Source organism: Eschrichtius robustus, chromosome 2, assembly GCF_028021215.1.
Source record: "Eschrichtius robustus isolate mEscRob2 chromosome 2, mEscRob2.pri, whole genome shotgun sequence".
Classification (NCBI taxonomy): Eukaryota; Metazoa; Chordata; class Mammalia; order Artiodactyla; family Eschrichtiidae; genus Eschrichtius; species Eschrichtius robustus.
The window spans coordinates 113,833,742-113,860,632 of NC_090825.1; the positions used below are offsets into that span (position 1 = coordinate 113,833,742).

Consider the following 26,891-nt stretch of genomic DNA (forward strand, 5'->3'; position numbering starts at 1 on the left):
TCACTTCTCTTCATCTCTGGTGATCACATCAGTCCTTCCCAGGGTAGCACCTCCAGTTACCACACACAGGTTATCAGTATTGAACTTGATTAAATCTGTCATCTTGCCCGTCCCCAAATCAGTCTGAGTGATGTTGTTCACCTTGACGAGATCAGAGTAGTGGATAGTGTCAGCATCACGGCTTACCAAATGAGATATCTTTTTTTGTACCCACAAAGATCTTTCTCATTTTGCACAACTTACACTTGGCCTGTTTAGGAGTAATACAGTGAACAACAAAGTGACCCTTGGTGTGATAGTCAGATGGAAATTTTCTCTAGTCTTGTCAGTGCTGATGATATCCAAACAACCAGCAGTGTAGGTTATATCAGTGTGGACCTTGCCATCCATCTCAGTGAACTGCTGTATGCACATCTTCTTTACTTAATCTCCTATTAGGGCATACTCAAGTCTCTTCTTAAAGAAAGTGACAAGGGACCGCCATTCTTAGCTTGTGGGGACTGCTGGATGGACACAGAGTTAGCAGACAAGTCAGGGTGTCCAGATTCAGGGCTTTGAAGCTGCTACATGCTGCAGTGCTTCTTGGATCCACGAGCTGTAGCTGTGCTGGGCATGGAACAAAGAGGCCCTAGAGTTTTGCCTTGTCCAGAATGTCATATAAGTGGAATCATATAGTATATAATCCTTTGAGACTGGCTTCTTTCACTCAGTATAATTCCTTTGAGATTCATCCATATTGTTGTGTGTGTTAATGGTTCATTTCTTTTTTTTTTTTTTTTTTAAAGTTTTAGTAATTGTTCTTTTGTTGTTCCTTTTAATTAATTAATTTATTTATTTTTGGCTGCGTTGGGTCTTCGCTTCTGTGCGAGGGCTCTCTCCAGTTGCGGCGAGCGGGGGCCACTCTTCATCGCGGTGCGCGGGCCTCTCACCGTCGCGGCCTCTCTTGTTGCGGAGCACAGGCTCCAGACGCGCAGGCTCAGCAATTGTGGCCCACGGGCCCAGCCGCTCCGCGGCATGCGGGATCCTCCCGGACCAGGGCTCGAACCCGCGTCCCCCGCATCGGCAGGCAGACTCTCAACCACTGCGCCACCAGGGAAGCCCTCATTTCTTTTTATTTCACATCTACTGCACGCACGTATCAGTTTGTTTATACGTTCGCTCATTGAAGGATTTGGTTATTCCCAGTTTTTGGCAATTATGAATAAAGTTTCTATAAACATTCATGTACAGGTTCTTGTGTGAGGATAAGTTTTTAGTTCTTCAGGGTAAATACCTAAGTGTGGGATTGCTGAGTATATAGTAAGTATATGTTTAATTTTATAAGAGCTGCCAATTACCACCAACAAATTATGAGAGTTCTGGCTGCTCCATGTTCTCTCCATGGTCAATTTATTTTCTGGGTTTTGGTATATCATTGTGGTTTTGATTTGCATCCCCTAATGGCTTAATGATATTGAACATCTTTTTATGTGCTTATTTGCCATCTTTGTATCTTTTTGATGAAGTGTCTGTTCAAATCCTTTGTTAGTTTTTTTAAAATACTGAGTTTCTTATTATTGAGTTTTGAGAGTTCCTATATATATTCTGGATATAATTCCTTTGTAAGAGATAGGGTTTGTAAATATTTTCTCTCAGTCTGTGGCTTATCTTTTCATTCTCTTAACAGTATCATTCAAAAAATAGAAGTTTTAAATTTTGGTGATGTCCAAATTTATCACTTTTTCTTTTATGATTATGCTTTTGGTGTCATAAGCTAAGAAATCTTTTTTTTTTTTAAACTTTTGAGTTTATTTATTTATGGCTGTGTTGGGTCTTCGCCTCTGTGCGAGGGCTTTCTCCAGTCGCAGCAAGAGGGAGCCACTCTTCATCGCGGTGCGTGGGCCTCTCACTATCGCGGCCTCTCCCGTTGCGGAGCACAAGCTCCAGACACGCAGGCTCAGTAATTGTGGCTCACGGGCCCAGTTGCTCCGCGGCATGTGGGATCCTCCCAGACCACGGCTCGAACCCGTGTCCCCTGCATTGGCAGGCAGACTCCCAACCACTGCGCCACCAGGGAAGCCCAAGAAATCTTTTTTAACACAAGGTCTCAGATGTGTCCTCCTGTGTTGTCCTCTAGAAGTTTTATAGTTTACATTTTATATTTAGGTCTATGAACCATTTTATGTTAACTTTTACATAAGGTGTAAGGTACAGGTCAGGGTTCTTTTTTTTTTTTTTTTAATTTATTTATTTAATTTTGGCTGTTGGGTCTTCGTTTCTGTGCGAGGGCTTTCTCTAGTTGTGGCAAGCGGGGGCCACTCTTCATCGCGGTGTGCAGGCCTCTCACTATCGCGGCCTCTCTTGTTGCGGAGCACAGGCTCCAGACGCGCAGGCTCAGTAGTTGTGGCTCACGGGCCTAGATGCTCCGCGGCATGTGGGATCTTCCCAGACCAGGGCTCGAACCCGTGTCCCCTGCATTGGCAGGCAGATTCTCAACCACTGCGCCACCAGGGAAGCCCCAGGGTTCCTTTTATAGCACATGGATATTTATTTGTTCCAGCCTCATTTGTTGAAATATTATTCTTACTCCATCAAGTTATTTTTGCACAGTTGTCAGAAATTGTTGACCATATTTGTATGGGTTTAATTCTGTGCTTTCTATTCTGTTTCCTTGATCTGTATATCTATTTTTCACTAACACCCACTGTCTTTATTTTTATAGCTTTGTTAAGTCTTAAAATGAGGTACTTTGAGTCTTCCAACTTTACCATTCTTAAAAAAGCAGTTATGGCTTTTCTCATTCCTTTCTTTTTCATATTCATTTTTGGATAAGCTTGTTCATATCTACAAGAAATTCTGCTATGAATTTTATTGGAATTATGTTAAATCTATAGATAGTTTGGGGAGAACTGACATCCTAACTGTGTTGAATCTTCCAAACCATGAACATGGTGTTATCTCTCCATTTTTTAGGTCTTCCTTGATTTCTTGCATTAGTGTTTTATAGCTTTCAGCCTATAGAGTCTACATATGTTTTGTAAGACTTGTATAAATATTTCACTTTTTAACTATTGGAAATATTTTTTAAATGTTTGGTGTCTAATTATTCATTACCGTATATAGAAATATGATTCATTTTTGTATGTTAACCTTATATCCTATGACCTGGCTAAACTCACTTACTTGTGCTTTGTAGATTCTTTGGAATTTTCTACATAGGTAAGCATCTTGTTTGCACATATGGATTGTTTACTCTTGAACACTTAAGCTTAGAAGCATTTATTAATATGACTAATAAAATGGTCAGTTAGATGCTTTTACGTTGGTTTGAAGATTTACAGAGTATTATTTCTAGGAACAAAATGTTGCTAACAATTTTGTGCTGGCTTTCAACCCAAAATTATTTGCTCAGAGTGTTTTATTTGGTCAATGTATTGAACAGTTTTTAGAATATTCATCCACCATTTATTTCTTGTGCTCTGCTCAACACAGATATTAACAGAGATTCTTTGATTTTTGATTGGCCCAGAATTTCTTCCCTTTCCTTTTGGTCCATAAATTTCACAAACTCACTTATTACTGAGATGAATCTCTGGCTTTAACACAGAAGACAAACCAAAATGATCTAACATGTTATTTTGATACCTTGAATTTTTGGTGCTCAAGCTATTGTTTTGACAACACCAATTTTAGGAACTTATTAGTTTGTTTGACTTTGGTTAAAAACCCCAATTCTCAAACTTTTTCAAAGCTACTGACAAACTTAAATCAGAAGAGAGAGAGAGAAGCTCATTATTCTGATTGGTGAAAAGTTAAATGAATTTCTCAGACTGATGCTGTGGAGGCACCCACACAGTACAGGATAATTAACACTTATTCCTCCATGGAGACCTTAGAAATTAGATTGAAAAAGAGTGTGGGCCTCAAATCCACAGCCCCCTCTCTTCCCTTCAGAGACCCAGTTATGGGGAAGGAGTGTTTATTGAAAGCTCCAACTGAAATACAAACGGAGATAAATCAACATACATGTGCATGCTGTAAACCTAGGAGGTTTTCTGTTTTGGACATTTAGGCTGAGTTTTTAAGAAATGATTACAATAACAGGTTTCTAAACATTGTAGTATTTCATTAAATGGTCACAGTTACCTTATAAAGCTGATAGTATAATATTATTCCCAAATAAGAGGAGGACAGAGAATTGATCATTGGATATAGCAACTTGGAGGTCATTGGTCACCTTGATGGGGGCAATTTTGAGTGGAGGGTGTGACTGGTGAGGATTAAAGAATGAGAAGAGAGAGAAGAATTGAAGCCAGTAAAACAGACAGCCCTTTTGAGGAGTTTTATTAAACAGGAGGGTAGAGAAATGTATAAGTAGCTGGTGTGAGAAGTGGAATCAAGAGAAGCTTTCTCTTTTCTTCTCTCTCACTCTTCCTCCCTTCCCCCCTCCTTGCCTGCATGCCTTCCTTCTTTCCTTCCTTCCTTCTTTCTCTCCTTCTCCTTATGGGAGAAACCATAATATTTTTTATGGTGATGGGAATTTTCCAGTAGATAATTATGCTGGTCATTGTATATGATATCTGTATATCATTGTATGAATCCAGTAATTCAACAGTGTATATGACAGAAGATTAGGTATAGTGTATAAATAGAGGAATGAATTTGGATAGAATCACATACGGTTTATCTATGGTGGGAGGGAAGGTCAAGTATGTGAGTGAGGAGGCTAGTAGATGGATGCATTGGTGGTAGGACTCTGTAGACATTTTCTTTCTATTGTTTCAATTTTTTTTCTAGTGAAATAGGAAGAAAAATTATCAGCTGAGAGTAAGAATTGGGGAGAAGGTGATGGAAGTTTGAGGAGAGGAGGTCTGAAATAGATTTTAGGGAGATTTAAGAGTGAATTAATTAAGGAGACAGGATATTATTGCTGAAGAACAGTAAGAGCCCATTTGAAGTTCATGGTTAGAAATTTAAAATGAGACCAGCTAATGTGGTTGATTCTCTGTAACCACATTCACCTCCCTGGGTGCCAGCAGACAATTAGATTTTACCAGGATTGTATTTTTTTGCCAAAAGATACAAGAAATCAAGAGAGGGGCAGAGGAACTGAGATGTATGTGGGGGAGAGTATAATGATAGTCCATGGAATTGAGGCTGGTATGAAGGGAGACAGGACTTCCAGGGGAGAAGGAATGTGGAAAGACCCAACTATATGTTGTCTACAAGAAACCCACTTTAAACATAAAGTTGGTGGTTTCCTACAAAATGAAATATACTTTTACCATATGATCCAACAATCATGCTCCTTGGTATTTACCCAAAGGAGTTGAAAACTATGTCTACACAAAAACGTGCATACGGATGTTTATAGCAGCCTTATTTATAATTGCCAAAATTTAGAAGCAACCAAGATGTCCTTCAGTAGGTGAATGGATAAATAAACTGTGGTACATCCAGACAGTGGAATATTACTCAGTGCTAAAAAGAAGTGAACTATCAAGCCATGAAAAGACATGGGGGAGCCTTAAATGCATATAACTAAGTGAAAGAAGCCAATTTAAAAGGCTAAAAAATACTGTGTGATTCCAACTGTATGACCTTCTGGAAAAGGCAAAGCTATGGAGACAGTAAAAAGATCACAGTGGCCAGGGGTTGGGGAGTGGGAAGGATGAATAGGTGGCGCATAGAGGGTTTTTAGGGCAGTGAAACTACTCTGCATGATACCACAATGGTAGATATATGTCATTATACATTTGCCCACATTCACAGAATGTATAAAACCTGGAGTGAACCTTAATATAAAGTATGGACTTTGGCTGCTAATGATGTGTCAGTGTAGGTTCATCGGTTGTCACAAGTGTTCCACTCTGCTGGGGGATGCTGATAATGGGGGAGGCTATGCGTGTGTGAGGGCAGGGGGTGTATAGTAACACTCTGTACCTTCTGCTCGATATTGCTGTGAACCGAAAACTGCTCTAAAAAATAAGGTCTATTAAAAAAAAGATGGTTAGATTAGTGAGTTGGCAGTCTTGGGGTAGGCAAAAGATTGACAGAGTTGCGATATTAGAGGGAGATATAAAAATTTCAGCTAGTAGTCAGAGATTATGGAGAGTTTGCATTTATTGATCACGACAGGTATGGGCTCAGGTAGGCTCATCGTGACTAAAGTAAGACCACTGGAGGAGATGAGCTCATAAAACTGAGTCAGGGCGTTAAAAGGATGGTCTATGTATATATTAAAGTGTCAAGAATTTAAATAGCAGGAACTAAAACCGTGGAGAGATGACAGGGATTGACCCATTGTTGCAGATTCCAATGATATGGAATAATGGGTGACATAGTCTGATGAAATATGGTTCAGAACTCAGTGTTCTTAGGGAGGAGAGAAGGAGAAAGGTCTGGGAGTCATAAGGAACAGCAAGAGAGATATGTGCTCCCTCCCCGCCTTCTCTAGGCCCAGTGGTACGAGGACTGTGAGAGGAAAGCCAGCCCCCCGCCTGGGAGGACTGCAGGGGAAGTGTGTCCTTAGGGGAGCCTGTCCGCAGAAAGAGCAAGAAGGTGGCGCATCTCTAAGAGGAGGGGGCAATGACACGGGGGGTTTTGCTGAGGGGAGACTATGCCTTTTGGAGGGTGAAGTAGGAGCGTATCTGGAGATGAAGCAGCGGGGTGTGAGGACAGAGTGGGGCATACGAGGAGCCTTGTGGAGAATCAAGTACAGGTTCTGAGGGGTTACCTGGGAGGCAGTGATGACATAAGAGAGTTTAAAACAATTACTGAAATTATATTGTGAGGATTTAGTGAGGTGAAGCAGGTGAAGCACATAGCGTGCGTTGGGCACATAGGTCTGGATCAGTACCGTTTAGCTAAGGAAGGACTTCAGAGCCTCATCCTGCCCTCCAGCCCTCCCTTCTGCACATCCCCCACTCAGCTGATGGATGAGAAAACTGAATGTTAAGATTTAACACACATGGCTGAATCCTTGTTAACTGTAACTGAAGTCACTGAAATAATCAGTGGATGTGAAATGCAGGGTAAGAGCCTGAGCCTAGTGCTCGTTATTGCAGAGGAAAATTGAAGAGTTTCAATCCCTGTTTTAGCTTTCATGCACACACTTGATTGTTTCATTAACCTTCACCATATAAATAAGCCCGGGCTCCAGAGGATCATAAAAGGCAAATATCCTTCAGCATTTAATTTCCCTTTAGGAACTCAGATCCAAGAAAGGTGGTTCAAGTCCAGTACATGAATCAGCTAGCCAGCATTTCTTGCCTTGGCTTTCCCAGGGGGATTTACACAGCCCCTAGGTCCTCAGAATCCAGGGTTCTGACCCCAGGGTGGGGGGGTAGGGCTGGCTCCCTGCTCTAGTGACCCTCTCAAAGGCGCGACTCTCAAACTCCGACACTGGTTACTCACTCCCTCCTTGACTTTATTATCTGTTCTCTGCAGGAGGCCTTCCCTTATTCATCCTAGACTTACTCCGTACATTTCCTAATGGGTTCTCTGTGTCCTAAGTGTTTCAGAATTTGGGAAGGATGATTGTATATGAGCCATTGGTGATCTTAGAATTTCTTGGGATGGGGCTGATCGGTCTTTGCATGAGAGAGATGACTGGGTGGTTAGTGTTTGGTTGGGCTCTAGAATCAGTGTCCAAGTTCAAATCCCAGCTCTGCTGCATACTGTCTTTGTGTTTGCGTGTATAACTTAAGCTTCCTCTGTGTTCTAGCTTAATCTGTATAATGGGGATGATACTGTTTTCTGCCTCATGGAGTTGTTGTAAACTAAATAAGATAATCCTTATTATTAACTTATTATTAACTTATTATTAACTTAATAATCCTTATTATTAACTTATATAGTTGCTTAACACAATATGTAACCAGTATCAGCCAACATTAAGATACATGTGGCTTGTAGGTTAGCAGAGAGTGTAAACATGTAAACATTGTCTCTTTCAGGGTGTTGGTCTTCAAGTGCCTTTTCTAACAAAGCAGACATACCCATTGTTGGATATAATTTCGCAGCTTCACCTGTGTCAGTCCTCAGGTGGAAGGTGCAGGTAGCAGGACAGAAGCTTGGAGTAGGGCATTGGAGCAGAGCCCTTGATAATTCACAGTGAAGGTGCAGGCCCCTGGGTGCTGAGCTGAGTCTGCAGGTGACTGCACCGCCTTTCTTAGCCAGGCAGTGTTGACAGTGTCTCTGTTGATACTTTGGTTTCCATCCTGATTTTTGGTTTACTTAATTGGCAGCTACTGACATCGTTAAGGGGCTCCTTAAGCCATCACCATGACGTTGTGAAGTCCCAGAAGTAATGGATTGCTCTGCTTGTTGGTTTTATAACAAGTCCCCCTGATGGATTCAGAGGCTTGCCTCAGGAGAATAGAGGCTGTCTTTCAAGGAAACAGATGAGCAACTCGAGTATTTTATTCTAATTCCGCAGGTATATTTGAGTACCCACTGTGTGCCAGGCAATGGGGATAGAGACCTAAGTAAAATACAGTCCTTGCCTCTGAGGGACTCAGGGTCTTGCTAGAGAGAATGACAAGTGACTAGGTAAGGACCACAGGGTGACGTAAGTGTCTTGGGACATGCCACCCAGCTACAAATATGCGGGACTTCCAAGAGGAGGCAGAGTGTGAGCCCTGAGGATGGCTAGAAGCTCACAGGGGCGAGGCAGGTGTGGGGAGGAGAGTAACAGGGAAGGGACATTCCAGGAAGAGGGGCTGGCAAGTGCAAAGGCCCAGAGGGCAGAGAACGTTCACCAACGGGTAGACTGTGATGGGTGTCAGCTACTTTAACCACGGAGGGTTACGCATAGGTTATGCACACTATCCAGCGTCTTACATAACTTCTCATAATTAAATAAACACGAACGCGCTCACGTATCCAGAGAGGAATTCACATACGCTCTCTGCACATCCTTATCCAGATTAAAGATGCTGCTTGGTTCTCATTTGCTGAGCTCCCAGAAGAGCCTTTGCTCAGCTTTCTGCTTTTACTGCGGGAACCACAGGGAACAGACACAGGAAGGCAGGTCCGCCTGTGTGAACCTTGCCCCACCCCGGCACTTCACAGCTCCAGGCCTCCCTGGAGGCTCCAGGGCTCTCTTCCCTCGCTCTGCACACTCTCTGTCTTTGTCTCTCTCTCTATCTCCTTCTCCTTTCCCTTTCTCTCTCTTTCTCACACATCACTCTGTCAACCACAGGTCAGTGCTCCATGGTAGAGGGATTGCTCAAAGCTGTGACTCAGGAAATTAGTCAGGAGGTGTGAGTTGAAAGAGAAGGAGGAACCCTCAGGAAGCCCCATGGTTCGCTTACATAGAAGCAGCCCCACCTTTCCCCTGCCTTCCTGTCCTGCCCCCGCGTGGGGTCGACCTAAGCATGATTGGTTGGTCTCTGTACCCATTAGAATGGGAGACAGTATTAAAGCATATGACGCTTAGAGTTTTTACTACTGCAGTATTATTTATCATTTATTGAATGCTCACTATGTGCCAGACCCTGGGCTGAATGCTTTACATATTTAGCTCATTGAATTTTCATGACAAACCTAGGAAGTAGATACAATTATCATTCCTCTTTATAGAAAGGGGAACTGAGGCCCAGAGACTTCAGTAGCAGCTGGGATTTGAACTTGAGTATGGCTGGCTCCAAATTCCTTAATACTAACACTGGGAAGTGCTCATCTGATAAAAATACCAACTGCTCTGACACGTGCTCTAAAACCCTGAGCACGACCCTGAAGGGGCAGGTTCAGGGTCCTTCCTGGTGAAGAGGAAGAGAGAGATGAGGGCCTGTTGGTAAGAGGCAAAGGTGCTGAAACTGCGTGAGGCAATACCCTGTGTATCCACACCCAGGGGCAGGCCGGGAGTAAGACTGGCTGAGCCCAGAGAGCTGAGTTTGCCCCGTGCTCTACGTTACCAGCAGGTGCGTTGGCATCAGAATGTTGGGGGAAGTCATCCCTAATGGGATGTGCCATCCTACTGCTCCCAAGGCCCTAAGCCTCTTATTTAAGTGCCAGTCTGTCCACTCCCCCACATCCTTTTCAGTCTTATGACTTTCACCAAGGGGCCATCCACCTCTATTCTGTAACAGGTCCCCCTCCCCCATGCAGGATCACTGTCTTCATGGTGAGAAGTTATGGGTGGGAAGCAGAGGGTCTGCAGAATTTCCCCCTGCGGTGGCTGGGACACCTTGCAGCTCACTCCTCAGATACACAGAGAAACTGAGAGTGGCGGGATGAGGCTGCATTGCTTTTGCCATCTGAATTCCAAAGGGGGCAGCGCGGTGACTGCTGTGCATGGTGCACGGGCTTTTAGCAAGCACGATTTTTGGGTCTGTTTGCTGTGTTGGAGCTGAGGCATACCGTATAGCTGCAGAGTGAAGCTGAGTTACCAACTCTCTGTTCCTGGCTCCTTCCAAAGCTTTCGTCCACAAGCACACCTAAGCCACTTTGGTCCTTGGATTGGCTCATAGAAGAACTCATGTATTCATTTATTTATTCATTTAATCAGCAAAAATGAATAGCGCATTTACCCCACGCTGAGCACTGTGCTAGCACCCTGGAGATAAATGAGGAGCAAGGCAGGCATGGTCTCTGCCCCCAGGGAGCCGACAGAGAAGAGAGGAAGATAGACAGTGAAGGTCCTGCAGCTAAGTGTGATGAGGATCTCCCCTTTCTGTGCAAATTAGACCTGAGTTTCTTTACATTCAGCCTCATAGTAATTACTGGGAAAACATTACCTTCCAAATAAACCCAGTTGGCAAGCAGTAGAAACAGTAAGAGTCTGTTAGATGGAAGGCTTGAGTGCTTTCCAGTAATCCATCCTTACAGAATGTTCCAGCCAGTTCAGCCTGTGCTTACTGTGCTTTCTGTGTCCTAGAAGCTGTGCCCAGCACTGGAGACGCAGGGAGGAGTGAGACGCGGTCACTGCCTAGCCATGGTGAGACTAGACGTAACCCAGTTGTTCTCATAGTATGTGGCGGTGCTGGTCACTCATTCAACAGATAGTCATTGAGTTCCTACCCTGTTCCGGGCACTGTTCTCAGTCTTTGAATACAGCCATAAGCAAAACAGACTCCTTGCCCTCGTGGAGCTTATGTTTTACTGGGGGCCTGGGGACTTCAGGTTTCTGTTTTACATTGATGGTTAGGCAGGAACTCCCTGAGGAGGTGATTTTGTACAGAGAGTTGGTGAAGGAGGGAGCTATCTGTGTAGATATATGAGGAAGGAGCGCTCCAGACAGAGGGTCACCGGTACAAAGAGGGAGAAGAGTGCAAAGCAGAAGAGGGAGAGCATCTGGTGTTTCTGAGGACCAGCGAGGAGGCCAACTGCTGGGGCAGAGTGGGTGAGGAGGAGAGCGAGGGAAGAGGTGAGGCCAGAGGAACTGCAGGGGACAGATGGCCAAAGCCCTAATAGGCACTTGTAGCACTGTGGCTCTTCCTCTGGTGAGACAGGGAGTCATTGGAGGGTTTCAAGAAGCGGCGTTAGCAGGATCTGGTGTATGCTTGAAGAGGATCACTCTGGCTGTTGGGATGGCATGAATTATAAGGGGCAAGAGCAGAAGCCTGAAGACCAAGGAAGAGGTTGTTGCAATTATCCAAGGGAGAGATGAAGGTGGCCTGGACCAGAAAAGTAAGTGGTCAAGGGGGAGAGAAGTATAGAATTCTAGATGTCTTCGAAGGATAGAGCCAAGAGGATTTATTGATGGATTGGACATCAAGAAAAAAGAAGAGAAGAGTTAAGGATGAATGAGGTTTGGGACCAAGCAGCTGGAAGGATAGTTACCATTTGTGACGTGAGCACTGTGTTAGATGAGCTCCTTGTTTAGCAGATGTTTCCTTCCTGCTTCCCCATCTCCTTGAGACGAGCACGCCTCCTTCCCCATTGGTAGGGAACTTGGTCATGGACTTGCTTTAGTTCATGAAATTGCAGTGTGTGACCCTTAAGCCTAGGGCTTAAGAGGCGTCACGTATTTTCCCTTGTCTCTGTGGGAGTTCTGACCTCTGCCCTGGGGGTGCCCTCGGTTTCCACTGTCAATCCACCCTGGATCCCAGAATGAGACATGGAGAGCGGCCTCCTTCTCTGACCCGAAGACTTGTGAACATGACAGTAAACGTTGACATTTAGACTGCTGCGTTCTGGGGTGGTTTGTTACACAACATCATTGTGGCAATAACTGAATGATAAAGGGACAGAAGCAGGCTGAGTGCTTTGGGACATCAACATCAAAGATGGGCTCTTAGCCCTGCCTGGGTATTCAGGGAAGTTGCCCTGGAGAAAATAAGTTGTGACTGGATCTTGAAGGATAAATCAGAGTTACCGAGTTCAAGAAGTGGAGGAAGCGTATTCCAAGTTGAGGACATAGCATAAACAAAAGCACAAAAAACATGCTATATGAATATACAGGAAACTATGCAAGTAGAGGCACAGGGCAGCAGAAGATGAGTCTGGGGAAGTAGACAGGACCATGGAGGGCCATGGAAGGTTTTGTCTTCCATGATAATAAGCTTGAACTTCATTCCACAGGCAGTGGGGTGGCACCAAAGCTTTTTAAGTGGGAGAAAGGCACGGTCTGATTTGCACTTCAGTGGGATCCTTCTGGCCCTATGTGGAGGACAGCTTCACCTGTGTGGTGGAAGCTCTTGTGATCATCTGGTCAAGAAGAGTGGTGGTAAGGATGCAGGGATGGAAATGGATTGGGGATACATTTAAGTTTTAGTAGCAGCAGGATTTAAGGTACAGAAGGAAAGCAAGAACTCAGTATGTGGTGTGCTTTGGACATCAAACGCTGGAAGGAAATTAGTATCTGATGGGATTATAACATGGTAGTATCTGATGGGATTATAGGTAAATTTTCTTTTTCTTATAAACAGTTTCATTTTCTACATTAATTGCACATTTACCAACGTAAGCAAAAAAATTTGAGTGAGTTATGATGTTTAAACCTGCCTGTTTTCCTTTGGGTGAATTTGCTAAACCCTTAAATCTCAGTGTTGGAGAGGAGTATTTACCCTTGGTGCTGTCTTGGCCAGGACTGCAGTCTTGTCTACTTGATATCTAATAACTTTGTTTTTTTTTAAATATCAAATTAAAAGAAGATCCAAAATGAGATTCAGAGCATATATGACCTATGCATCTTATTTGTACTTACCGTATATTGTGAAAACATTTCAGAGAAACTCTAATTTAGAATTGGCATCACCAGATGACATACCATTCCAGAGGATTATGTCATGATTCACCTGATTATAGATTCAGAATAGTAAATGTTCAGGAAACTTTTTTTAAAGAGTAATTACAGCACAGCATATGTATAGAAGTAATTTTTAAAAAATTTACTTGTGATTGCTGGAAAATGCTATTGATTAAGAGGGGCTAAAGACTAGATGGCAAGGTAGGAATTAAAAAAATGTAGAGCCCTGCTAATTATAAAACAAAACCCCAGAACCAAATTAGGCAAATCAGTACTTATGATTTCTCTGATCAAAAGAGCATACACCGTTCTTTTCACCTCAGTGCCTTTGTCCATTGTGTTCCCAAGTCTGGACTGATGCTCCTCTTTACTTCCTCTAAGAACCTCTACTCTTCCTAAGACCAGGCGGAAGGTAACTCCAGGATGGCTTTCCTGGTATCCCTGGGGAAATCCACTGTTTCATGCTTGGGCACCCACTGCATTTTATTCTTAGGGTCCAGTAGACCTGTCAAAGTGCTCTCTGTATTTCTGACACGTTCATACTTGACTAATTAACTTCATTCATTTGTATGTCTCAGCCCAGGGCATGCCACATTATAGGACTTGATAAATGTTGCATAAAATGACCATACATATACTCTGATTCAAGAATTTTATTTACGGGAAGCTGAGGCACAAGTAAGTGCTGGTGTGTGGCTACCAGGGAACAGATCTAGGAGGTGCGAATGGGGGTCTGTTCTTGGCTCTCAGAGATGGTCTTGGAGCCAAACCTGCCTGTTAAAGGCTCATTATCTTGTGCATAGCAAACTGCACTGACTTTCTAAAAGTCCCAGAAGACACGGGTAAAAGGTGAGTAAGTGATTGCATTTAAATAAGTTCAAATCTAATCAGGAAAATAAGATTCTAGTTTTTTGACTGGTTTATCCAAAGAATGACTTAATAACACTTGGAAGTAGGACTTAAAGCTGTTTTGTAAAAATTAAAAAAAAGAGAGACCAAGGCTTTGATATGCTTTCATTTCTCTCTACAGCTTCCATTGTTACCTATGTGCTGATGACTCCCAGGTTTTTACCTCCAACCCCAACCTGTATTCTAAGGAGCGGATTTCAGTATCCAACTGCCAAGTGGTCATCTACACTGGTAAGTCCCGCAGACACTTCAAACTCTGCGTGCCCCAAGCTGAACACCTGGGTCTTCCAAACCTCCAAACCCGACGTTCTGCTTTCTGCTTCAGGAAATAGAGTCCCCATCCACTCAGCCTCCTGAGTTAGAAGTCCTGGGTTCATGTTTGTCTTTGCCAATTAGTTACCAAGATCTGTGGATTCTGATCTAAAGAATCTCTACTGTCTGAGCCCTACTGCCCACACTCACAGTCGTGATCTTATAATTTAGTGTCTAGACTTTTGAATTAGCCTCCTGATTGGACTGTTTACCGACAACAGTTCCTTCTACCCGGATGCCAAACCACTCTCCCCTTGGTTAAAAAGCTACAGGAAAAAATCCATGCATCTTTATTACCATATTTCAATATACCTCCCTAAGATTAGCCCCCTTCCCTTAAACCCATCCAGCTGCACCTGTCCACCAAGAACACTGGGCCGTTCACGCCTCTGCACATGGTATTCGTCTGCCTTTATGTCTTTCTTTCCCTTCTCCATTTGCCAAACTCATCCTTCAAGAACCACTTCAGAATATCATCTTTTCCAGGAATCCTTGTCTCACATCACCAGGCAGTTTGCTGCGCTCTGCTTTGTCTTCTCATAGCATATTGCTCCTACTCGACTATGTTGTATTTATCCCTCAACACTCCAGTCTCCCCCATTGCTTTGAGGACAGAGTTCAGGTCTCTTCCACACTTGTAGACCTAGTACCTAGTACAGTATCTGGCACACAGAAAGAAGACCACCATTTGCTGAAAACCATTTAACCATTCTCAGTCCATTTCCTCAACTGTAAAATGGGAATAATCATCTCTTCTTAAACCTCAGCTTAGATGTTGTTTATGAAAATGCCCTGTAGGAATGAGAAGCAGAAAGGCCTAGAGAAGTGGGGCCTCAACAAGGGATTGTTAGTAAAAGTACCTGGCTTTATGCATGAGGAAGATGAGCTGCAGAGAAGTAAAGTGACTGAGCCAAGGTCACAAGTCAGTTCCTGGTGGAGCCCCGGGTCTCCTCACTCAGTGCCCCCCATGCTAGCATTGCCCCAGAGGATCGTCTTTTATGGTGGCAAATCACCTGTGTGACATATGCCATGCCCTGGGCAGAGTGTGACCACGAGGCTCCAAGCTATTTGGTTCCCTCAAGTAATCTCTGAAATCTGACTACCGTGAGCACACTCCACACACACTTGCTTTAGGTAAAGAAAAGATCCAGCCCTGTGTTTAAAATCTGCTTTCTACTTCTGTAATCTTAGAGGGAATACCATTTGGGGAAATAAACTCTTGCTCCTAGTTTTTTTAAGCCAAATTAGAACATTTTTTTTCCACATTTCCTGGCTCTCATCTCCATGCTTACATTAAAATATCAGGTTTAAGCACATAAAAAGTCAAGTTTCTGATGTGCTGCAGGAAGGTATTAGGTGAATTCTTTGGAGTATAAACTTTAAGCAGAATTAATAATCACCAGAAAAGAGAACTTGTCATCAGAAAGATTCTTGAGCTACTGCTTTCAAAGTATATGTAGGAGAAGCTGGAGAGAGCTATTAACTCAACAGGCAAAGCCCTGGTCTTCAACATGTATCAGTAAAAGGCATGCTATCCTTCCCCAAAATGCAAACGTGAGTTCTGATGCCCCCGGTCCAAGCACCTGTATTACTGGTAAATGGAAGTGTATTGTATTTCCAGGATGTGTATGTGGGGGTGAAGAGAGGAAGAGAGAGAGAAGCTTAGGCATCTCAGCATGGCCCTTCTTAATGTGCAAAGCACTTATCCATCAGTAATTAGTAAGCCTGCTCTGCAGCCCGGAAAAAACAGGTCATTATTATTAATTTCACACTGTAGGTATGGGAGATGGAAAGAACATAATAATATGAAAGATAATCATGCTACCAAGCATTTGGGGAGCACTTTTCTGTTTGAGAATTGATAGTATTTAGAAAATTTTAGCCTCAGTCATTCTTACATCACTGTAATTTTAGGACTAGGTACACAAGATTAGTTTCCTTATTTTTCCTGGGCCTTATACCATTCTGCACCTGTAGTGACCAGAGCCTGTACTCCAACTCCTCCAGGCTCCTGGGGTTGGCAAGAGTGCAGACGGTACCATACCACCTGGTCTGTCTTATTGAGAGCTGATGGAAAAGTCCATGGCCTCCCAGTGCTAGGGTAATACACGTTTTGAAAGGAAGCCTGTGCCAGGATATTAAAAGAGTGTTTATTATCCCTACACTGTGTTTGAGTGTATAACACTTACGGTAGGTACTGATCACATAGTTTATAAATGAGAAAGAAAGAGAGAGAGAGACACTAGTTCATCAATGCCTAGCGAGATTTCTGAATGATGGAAACTTTTTTCCCTTTGCAATCAAATGCAGTTCTCTCAGTTTTCCTAATTGGTACTAAATGGAACTCTACCTGGAATCCAAGAGCTGCTATGGTATTTTCCAGCTTCTTACAATTCATGGGCTTGAAGGGTAGCAGAATCTGCCACCCTAAAATGTGCCACTTTGTCGTAAGGATTCTTTTGAGCTAAAGACAATTAAGAAGAAGCAGATACAAGAAAAGCTCTCTGCCCTCCCCTGTTTGGCTAAAAGCAGAACATAAATTTGTAAAGGGTGTCCCTCCTCCGCTCTCTACCAAGGAAAACAGATGTTAATCACCAGAGACAACTCTAGACGCTCACCAGCCCAGAGACAGCACCAGAGGTATCTACACAACAACCTTGTTAAAACTAGCTCTCATCTACCATTAGTTTCCCCATATATTTACCTTCCCACAATTTGATGCCCCTAGAAGCTCAGAGTTCTTTTCTGTTGTCTTGTCATGTGTCTAAACATTTATCCTTTTGTTACAACGTTATATAAGCCCAAGTTCTAACCACCCCTTTGAGTTACTCATCTCTGGGTTCTCTCATCTGTTTGCACGATACACTTAAAAAAAAACAGCAAATACAGAGAGAGACTTTCTCTGAATGCCTCTTTTCTGCCTCAAGACAGATCCTCCAAAAGGAACTTGATGGCCATAAATCCCTTCCCTGGGAGCTTCTTGAGCCAGGGAAGATGGGCTCTTGTCACAGGAGAGGAGGTTCTATACCCAGACAGACTTTGTCACAAACTATCATACCTCCCATCTATTCTTCTCCGCGCCCATTCGTGTTTCCTAAAATTCATTTACTCTCCCCTAAAAGGCCTGCACCACTGCCCCCATCCTCCGTACCTTTCCCTGTTAGATGGTATTTAATCCTGAATTCTAAGCCGCTTCAGAGAGTTACTCATTTTTCCCTGGGTATTTCTCATGTATACACGAGGTATACGTGCTTCTGTACTTGTGTTTGTTTTTCTTTTGTTAATCTTTATCACAGGGGTCTCAGCTATGCACTCAGAAGGGTGGAGGGAAAATTCCTCCCCTACACAGGCAAATCTATCTCTCCCTGGGCACGACTCAGACACCCTGCTTCACATGGCCCTTCCTTAGTCCCTGGGGCCCAGCCTCACCTCATACTGGTCCACAGGAGTTCTGTGATGGGGCTCAGAGGTTTAGTTTTCATGATTATGTGTAGGGACTCTCAAAATCATCAAAATGACATGAAGATTATTTTAAGTTAAAAACATCTGAACAAACAGTAGCTAAACTTTTGCTAACTTGAGGAGAGCCTCCCAAAAATACAGTTGCCATAAATCCCCTCTGTGGTGGGGCTGGGGGCGTGGTTTACAGCCAGAAAGGAGACTGACCACCAGGATGAGAACAAACTTCATGAACTCTCAAGCCTTCCCTTTGTTACCCTAAAAGCCCATGTGTTTCCTAAACATCCTGTTTTTCCTTAAACTCTTTTCTCCTCTTCCTTACCCTTCTACGTTGGTATATAAACCCCTGTCTTTAGCTGTTTAGGGAGCCGCTTCTTTTATGCCCTTCTGTATGCATGTGAATTGTCTTTTCTCCTGTTAATCTGTCTTTTGTTAGTTAATTCACAGGCCCCCAACCATTGCAACCTAAGATGGTAGTGGAAAAGTTTTCCTCAGGACACATGACACTAAAATTTTCTAGGAACTGTTATTTGTAATGTGTTGCTATCACATGGGGGAATGCCACAATATTCGGTGTAAATACATTAAATACATTGAAGTGGGTGCTGTTTTTGGGGGTGAGGGAGAATAGGGGATAAAGTATGAAGGGAAACAAAAATATGATAGTAATGATGCATCAAGTGGTTATAGTATTAATTCAATTTTTGTACCTGGGGGTAGAGGGAGGACTAGGGGCAAACATACCAAATATAAATTACTCTTAGGTGGCAGAATTAACGCTGACCTTTTTGTTCCCTCTACTTTTCTATATTCTCTAAAAGTTTTCTAATCTGTGTGTTTTATTTTCATTATCCCCAAACCCAACACTTGAAAACGTTTTTCTCCTACTTCATAAGGGGTCGTGGCCCATTACTGTCTCCCCCATTGCTTCTGTCAGCTACCTCCCACTTCTTAGCCACCCTGCCTCTCCTAGACACACACACGCACACACACACAGACGTACACACACACACGGACATGCACACACATGTACACACACGCACACACACACAGACGTACACACACGAACATGCGCACACACGTACACACACACGGACATGCACACACACGTGCACACACACACGGACATGCACACACGCACACACACGCACAGGCACACACTCACACACGCACACACACACGCACGTACACACACGTAAACACGTACACACACATACACAACCTACACACACACCTAAACACACATGCACACACGCGTACACGCACACATGTACACAGATGCACACACACGTGCACACACACGAAGACACGTACACACACACACGTACACACACGCACACACATACACACACACACACAGGCTTTTACAGAATTAGCCTGTCTCTGTCTCAGCTTGTGTCTTGGTCAGTAGAAAGCATCAATAGTCTCTGTCCTTTCTTCCAGAATGACCTCCTACTTTTAGGACTGTCTTTGGTTCCCAGAATAACTGACCTTTGCGCTCTTATCCTGCCCTGCTCTGTGGGTCTGCCTAGATTCCTGGTGTCAGCCTTCCTCAGTTTCTCAACCTGCTGCTACCTATTGTATAGGGTTGAGTAGTGTCCCCACTGAATTCACATCCTTCCTAGAGCTCCAGAATGGTACCTTATTTGGAAATAGGTTTTGCAGGTATAATTAGTTAAAACAAAGTCCTACTGGGATAGAGTGAGCCCTTAATCCAGAATGACTGGTCCTTTTAAGAATGTCCTTATAAGAAGACAGCAAGAAACAAACACACAGGGAGATCACTATGTGACAACAAAGGCAGAGATTGGAGTGACGTATCTATAAGCAAAGGATTGCCAAGGAAGCACGTATCCTACCCTGGAGCCTTCAGAGCCAGCATGGCCCTGGTAACACCTTGATTTTGGACTTCTGGCCTCCAGCACTGTGAGAAAATAAATTTCTGTTGTTTTAAGTCACCACATTTGTGGTACTTTGTTTCAGCAGCCCTAGGAAATTAATATATCCACCTAGACTCAACTGGGATTTCACCAGGGAGGATTCTGGGTACCCAGAAGAGCCTCATCTGCCTCCAGTATCCTCCTGGTCTGGTATTCTCAACATCCAGAGTCTTGGAGGAAGACGAGGGAGCGGTCTCCTTTGTGCCTTTGTTTATGCTAAAATGAGCTCCAGTTGAACACAAATCAGAGATGAGATTAGAGATTTTCCTCTACTTTAATGTAAACTTTACTTGGGCCATGCAGCAAACACAGGGAGAAAGATGTCTTGAGAATCTGGAAAAACGCAGTGGAAAGATTGAAATCTAGTGGAAAGCTTTTTATACTGGGGTTATCACTTCTGAACCCACTTTCCGATACTTTGTGCCGGCCGTGCTATGCCGTGAATAGTTTGGCCAAGCCTGGGGCACGCCCTTCTGTACCTCCAAAGTTCAAGGTAGAAAATCCAAATCCTCATCACTGTCCTGCCCTCCTGCTTCTCCACTGGGCTTCCACCTTGGAGAAGAAATAAAGAGCTGGCTCTCTTCTCCCTCCCCTCCCTGTGTCTCTCTGGAGAGCACTGAGAGGCCCTAGGGACAGAAGAAGTTCCTGGGAACTCCTAGATAAGACAGCTGTCCTGGAAACAGCCAGGAGCCGTCACCTTCTCTGGCTGTGCTGTCACTCCACCTGCAGTGAGTCACCTGCTGGTTGAGATGCGCTGGTCCTTCTGCCACTCCCCCCACCCCCCCTTCCTGGGAGGACTGCCCCTTCCTACAGCAGTTGTCCAACTCCTGCCAGTCTTGTCCCCTCCAGGCCACTTTGTACACTAGGCAGAGTGGATCTTTCCAAGCTGCGTCACTCACTCACCTGCTGAAACCTTCAGATAGCTCCCCATTCACCCTACGGTGAATTCCAACTTCTTACCGAGGCTGCCAAGTGGTAAGGCCATGGCTGAGTGGTTCTTTAGCACCTCTATCACCTGTCACCTCTTCTGTTTACTCCCTATGATAGGGAGCTAGTCACAGTTCTCTACACAGGCCTCTCTTTTCCCTCTCTTCACTAGGCTTTTTCATGTGCAGTTGCTGTGCCTTGAACCATCTTTCCCATTCCCTGCTGTCTCTCTCTCTCTCATACCCTCCATTTTCATTTAAATATTGTCATCTCTGAGAAATCTTTAAACACATGCACACACTCACACAGAGTCAGCTGTCCCAGTAAGTCAGTGCTTTTAAAATTGCTCTTTTACTGCTTAGCACTCAGCATGATTTGTAAAGCTGTTTGTGTGATTATATGAAGAACGCCTGTCTCCTCCACTAGACTGTAAGGTCCTGAGGGCAGGAACTTTATCTTTTCATCATTTCATCCCAGCACCCAACCCAGAGCCTGGCTCATACTAGAGTCTTAATTAAGTGATTTTTGCATGAATGCTGAATTTTCAGATAGCTCTGTAACTAGGGTCCATCCAGTTCTGATATTCTACGGGTCTACAGACCATATTTCCATCCACCCTCCTGACACATATTTTCCACATTTAATCTACATGTGAATTTGCTGCTAGTAAAACACATGCCTCGCTGTTGTTGGTATATTATGATTAATTTATATATAGAATTGTAACTTTTTTTCAGAGAAAAACTCTACATTTTCATCATTTCCTTTTGATGTAATTTGCGCTACTACTCATTGACTGATATCCTCTAAGAACTGCCTCCATTTTCTCCATATCTCTGATATTTCAGACTGATAGTTGCACTTGTATAGGAAATGATTTTTTCCCAGTTTTTTTGTGTATAGTGATGAATCTTTAACACAGAGATATTTTTCAAAAAATAATCTCCATCTGTACTTGGCAGGAGCTCTGCTTGCCCATTTTCTCCCTCCCCCTCTTTGCAGCCTCTGTCTTTCCTGCCCATGTTGCTTCTTTTCACAGCAATATTTCAGCAGCACGCCGGGCTTCTTCAGTTTCAGTGGTCTGCATTTTTCCAATTGCAAAATACTCCCTTGACCTATTGTTAATCATGGAGCTCACACGTACAGCCTGTACTTTTTCTTATTCTGGAAATATCTTTGGGATTGGGGAGGGAAGCTTAGCAGAAATCGGGAAGACCCTCTGAACAGAGGAGGTGTTGAAATTTAAGTTGTGTTTATTGGGAAGAAAAGTTGTGGTGCTGAAAATCCAGTGGGCTTTGGGGAACAAAAAGGGATCCCCACTGCGATCTCTGGGGAAAATTATGTACTTACTCTGGGTCAGGTCCTCTTCAAAGAGTTTTATATTCTTCATCTCATTTAATCCTCACCAACACCCTCGGAGGTCATTATTCATTAATTCACTCACTGACTCATTTATTTACTGAACTAATATTTACTGAGTACCTAATATGTGCCAGGACATTCTGGAGGTTGAATGGGATGAGGCATTGAAAGCTCATAACAATGGGGTGGATGGAGATGTCATTTACAGAGATTAGGGTAAGGGCAAGTGTTTGGGTGGGGAAAACAAACATTCCATTTCCGACACGTTGCAATTCTTTCCTAACACCTGTTCCCTCCCCCATCTCCATTTTTCAAATAAGAAAACAAACTTCCAATAGATGCCCAAGATTGTATGGTTGCTAGGAGAAGACTTTGAACTGGAACCCAGGTCATTCTGATTCCGGAGCCAAGCTCTGTGCTTTCGACTCCATTAGCCTTGAGAAAATGAAGCATGGCTGCACTGGATGCTCACCCAAAGCCTGTCCCCTGTCCTTGTCCTCATCTAGCATAGTGGCCTCCTTTCTCCCATCTGAATACCTGTCACCCAGCTTACACTGTCTCCCTGTATTTTAGAGGCTAATACTCTTGACATAAGAGTAGAAGAGGAAAAATCATTTAATTTAAGGCATTAGTTGTGACCCAATGAAAAACTGTCATTAAAGGACACATTAATTAGCTCATTTTCCTGTGATGACTCATTAATGAATGCTCTGGTGAAAGTGCTCCTCCAGACACTTAGGTAGAAAAATAGAAAAAGACAAAGCTAACGTGGGCAGAATCACCTCTGCCTCTTCTCCTGGGATAAGCCAGTCCCTGGATCTTTCTCTCAGGTATGGAGACCAGCGCACATGCTCTGGCCACATTTTACCTGTGCGTGCTTAGTGGGGGGGGGGGCTGTCCCATTATAGCTCATCACCTGACATCTGTGATCTGTCTCTTCTGTGCTTACATTCTGCATCCTCAGATGCTCAAGCAGAGGGATTGGGTGACACAGATCCCTGAGGGTCTTTTGGATGATATATGAATGAGTGCTTTGAGGAGGCTTCTGCCTGATTCTCTTAAACAACAGCAACAACAACTTGCTTTTAGGACCTGTAGCCTTCACAGCTTAAAAATATTTTCCCAAAGGAAAAGGAAACAATTTTCAAGTCATTTCCTGCATATTAAGCAGGCATTTGTTTACATTACCAGCCAAGCTTTCAGACTTCAAGGAAATGTATTTTCCCAGGATGTTGGTGTATAAAATTTAAAAATACTAAAAATATTCAAAGCATATGAGAAACAAGTGCGAACACAGATTCCTCCGGAGGCTGGGGGTAATGGGCTTGTTCAGCTTTCGGTACTGCCCCAGGCCCAGAGTAGGCTTTACTCAAGCTTCATGGCTCCAGACTCCAGGGTTCAGATGTGTTCCACAATACGAAGTCACTCCTTCCCCTTCTCCCCTCCTCTTCCCTTTTCCATTTTGATAAGTTTGCAAGCAAATTGCAAACTGTCATCTCAACATCTTTACCTTCACAATGGGATCTCACTAGAGATCGTAGCAGGTGGCAAATTGGTCCGATTTATCATTATTTGCATTTTTAATTTGTGGTATTTTAGGCCCAGAGAGTTTTTTATGGGTCTTAAAATGGCAACAGAAACATTGATACATAATTCATTATCTATTTTTCATAATGCATGTAGTTAACAACCCATCGACAAACAGAAAAATCATCAGCACTTCAAGCAAGATGAAGTTATAGCTTTAGCTTTCTTCCCCCCCCTACTCTTCCCCTCTGTGGTCTCTAAGAATAAATTGCTTGTATCTGAAGCACAGTCTGCAGCCGCCATGCTGATGTTTTGTCAACAGGAAAAGCCTTCTTAGTTGCAGCTTATTATTCAGAATGACCAAATCTTAAATAACTAAGGTAAAGTGTTTGTTGGGCTCCCCCAGTTTCTTGACTTGGGAACACTGGGTACTTTTTCAATGTAAGCAAAAGGTGAGAAAGCAAGAGGAATACCTCCAATCCTGATCCTGCTTTCCCTTTCCTTCCAAACCCCTAAACTTCCCTCTACAATATTCCTTTGTCATACTTTCCTTCCCCATCCCCTCCCCACCCCCACTAGACATTGCTGTTGGCATAACTCTAAGTTGGAAGAAAGAAATCCTTTTGAAACAAATCTGTAATCCTTCTGAAACAACAGCTCCACAGATAAACAACACGCCTAGACAGGATGCCCAGGAATTTGACTGAGAAGATTCCAGCAAAATAAAGGGGACCTTGAGCAGTTTTATCAGAAGGATGATCAGTGAAGAAAACCACGCAGGCTAATTCAAGAGAAATGTAAAGACCTGTGTTCAGGTCTTTACATTGTGTTCATGGTGGCAGAGCTGTAACTCAACTGAGATAGGCAGATTCCTTATTTTTCCAGGCTACTCCAGGCACCTCTACACAGAAAGCCCGTTCCATCAGAATGAAACACCTCTGAAAAGTCTATCCGATAGATTTTCCCTTTCTTTGTCTCCTACCGTGTAGATAAATCAGTTAACCAAAATGCCATTTGTGGGCAGTGCTCCAAGATGCCACATGTTCTGTTCTGTGTGGGCAAGACCAGGAAAACACTCTCTGCCCTCCAGGAGTTGAGTGGTCATTGACACCAGACGGTGAAGCATATGATTGGTCTTCAGTTATTTAACGTGTGTTCGTTTTCAACCACCTTGTAATCTTTAGAGCTTCCTCATTTCACCAGGTCCATCAAATACCTCTGTTAAATCCATAGTTGTTGGAAGAGTTTAAATCATAGATAAAAGTAATCACTTGCTTCGTCAGTGATATGATTATCCTTTCAGGATTTCCTTTATTCAAGTATTTATGGAGTGCTTGCTAGATCACTGGGCACCATTCATGGCATTAGGGAGACCTCACTGCTGCATCAAGTTTTAATGTCTTTCTAGACCCAAGAAGATTAGAGAGACGTAAGAAAATATGTGCATAATTTCCACACTACAAATAATGGCTTGCTAGCAGGCATCTGACTCCAGCCAGAATTTACTGAAGACCTTGACATTGGCTCTACTTATTGCTAATGACTAAACTTTCTTCTGGTGATAAATTAAAAAGACTCTAAAAACAATAGCTTGGGCAACTGAATCCAGGTTTTCCTGCATGATATTTTCTAGTCAGGAAGAGTCACTCCCAGAATGAGTGTTCTAGAGGATCTGAAGGACGACTTATGACATCTGCAGTGAGAACCTGATAGCTTTTTTACACAGTTGATGGCATTGGGTCATCTCCACGACACCTGGCTGCACTCATCAGTGTGTAGTCCCTCTAAAGCAGAACAGACTCCTGAAGAGTACATTTTAGGACACATCACTTGCTCTTTATTCTTTTATTGCAATTTGACTTCCCTCTTGCTAATAAGCTGCTCTCTTCTCTGAGAAGATTTATAATGTCAGGAATGCACATGCAAGGACAGTTGAATAAATAATAAAGTTCTAAAGGAAGGCTTATGTTAATTTATAATGCACCATTTGTCGACAATCTGAAAGACATTATTTCAAACAAAGGTAACTAGGGGGATGTTAATAGCCAGCAAATGTATTTATGCTAACTCTTATTCATTGCATTGTAGAAAAGATTTGTCATTATGTTAGTCATGTTCTCAATGTACATAATTTTCATAATTTACTTTTTAAATCAAAATATCGTAGTAGATGCTTTCAACAAACTTCCAGTTTTAGATTATTATATATACTAAAATATGCCAGACTTTGGGTTTTAGTAAAGAAAACAAATGGCTCAGATGTACTTCCAAATGTTAGTCTAGCATCATTTTATTTAGTAAGGCTGGCATGCTCCCAGATTCCAGATAAATAGAGAATTGGGCAATTATCCAGATAATCTGATCCAAAAAACATTTTTTTGCTTGAATTGTTTTTTTCTTGGGCAGAAATATCTAAGTTAATTGGCTTAGCCATTTCTTTTATATGCTTGTGCATATTCAGTCTGAAGCCTAGGGAACAAGCAAAATTCCACTAAGCTTCCTTGGGACATCACTGGACTTATTGCTGGCAGGTGGAGTTTATTGCACAGAAACAAGGAAATGAGAGGCAATAGCCACATTCCTTGGGAGCTTCTTTGGTTAATCTCTACATCTACATCCACCAATTTTTCTAGATGAGGCTATGAATGTTACAGGGTTTATGGAAGTGGCTCCAGTTCAGTAGATGGATCCAAGATAAGGGGACAGATGGAGTAAAATTAGTTTAATTACAGGATTTTTCATCTATTCATAATTTGCAGTGCCCCGCAGCTTCCTGTAAGCCTGGTTCTTCAGTGCCTGGCTGTGGGTGATCCCATTCCTACAGAGAGGCTTCAATGGCCTCATGCATGCACAACTAAATTGTCCCCCTCTTCAGTCTCAGTGTCTCACACTCCAAATCCACTAATTCATGTTACCTACCAGTCAAGTAAATTTCCAAAACCCTAGCTTTCATTTTAGTCTCCTAATCACAAACTTTCAGGGGCTCTCCATTTCTAAGAGGGTAATATCCAAACTGCTCAGCTTGACATGCAGGGCCCTCTGAGGTCTGCCCACTCATCTCTTCAGCTTTCCTTCTGGTGCCCCTACAGGAAGTCTTTATTGTAGTCACATGGAGTATCTCATCAGCCCCCTGCCTGCTGTGGGCCATTCTGGACCTCACCTTCACTTGCCTCCTCTGAATGCCTACGTCTCTCTTCCCACTGATTCAGTTCCTTCTGCTCATTAAAGCCTAGCCCAATTCTGTTTCCTCCTTTGAGAGCTTCCTGAACAGCATGGTCCAT

At 43.2% G+C, this 26,891-nt stretch overlaps 1 protein-coding gene and 1 pseudogene across 4 annotated transcripts in view; both read right to left on the reverse strand.

Moving 5' to 3' along the window:
- Window positions 1-26,891, reverse strand: part of TRPC7 (transient receptor potential cation channel subfamily C member 7) — a 125,625-nt gene that overhangs the window by 96,668 nt on the left and 2,066 nt on the right. The window lies entirely within an intron of this gene.
- LOC137755289 (small ribosomal subunit protein eS4-like) lies at window positions 1-26,891 on the reverse strand (annotated as a pseudogene).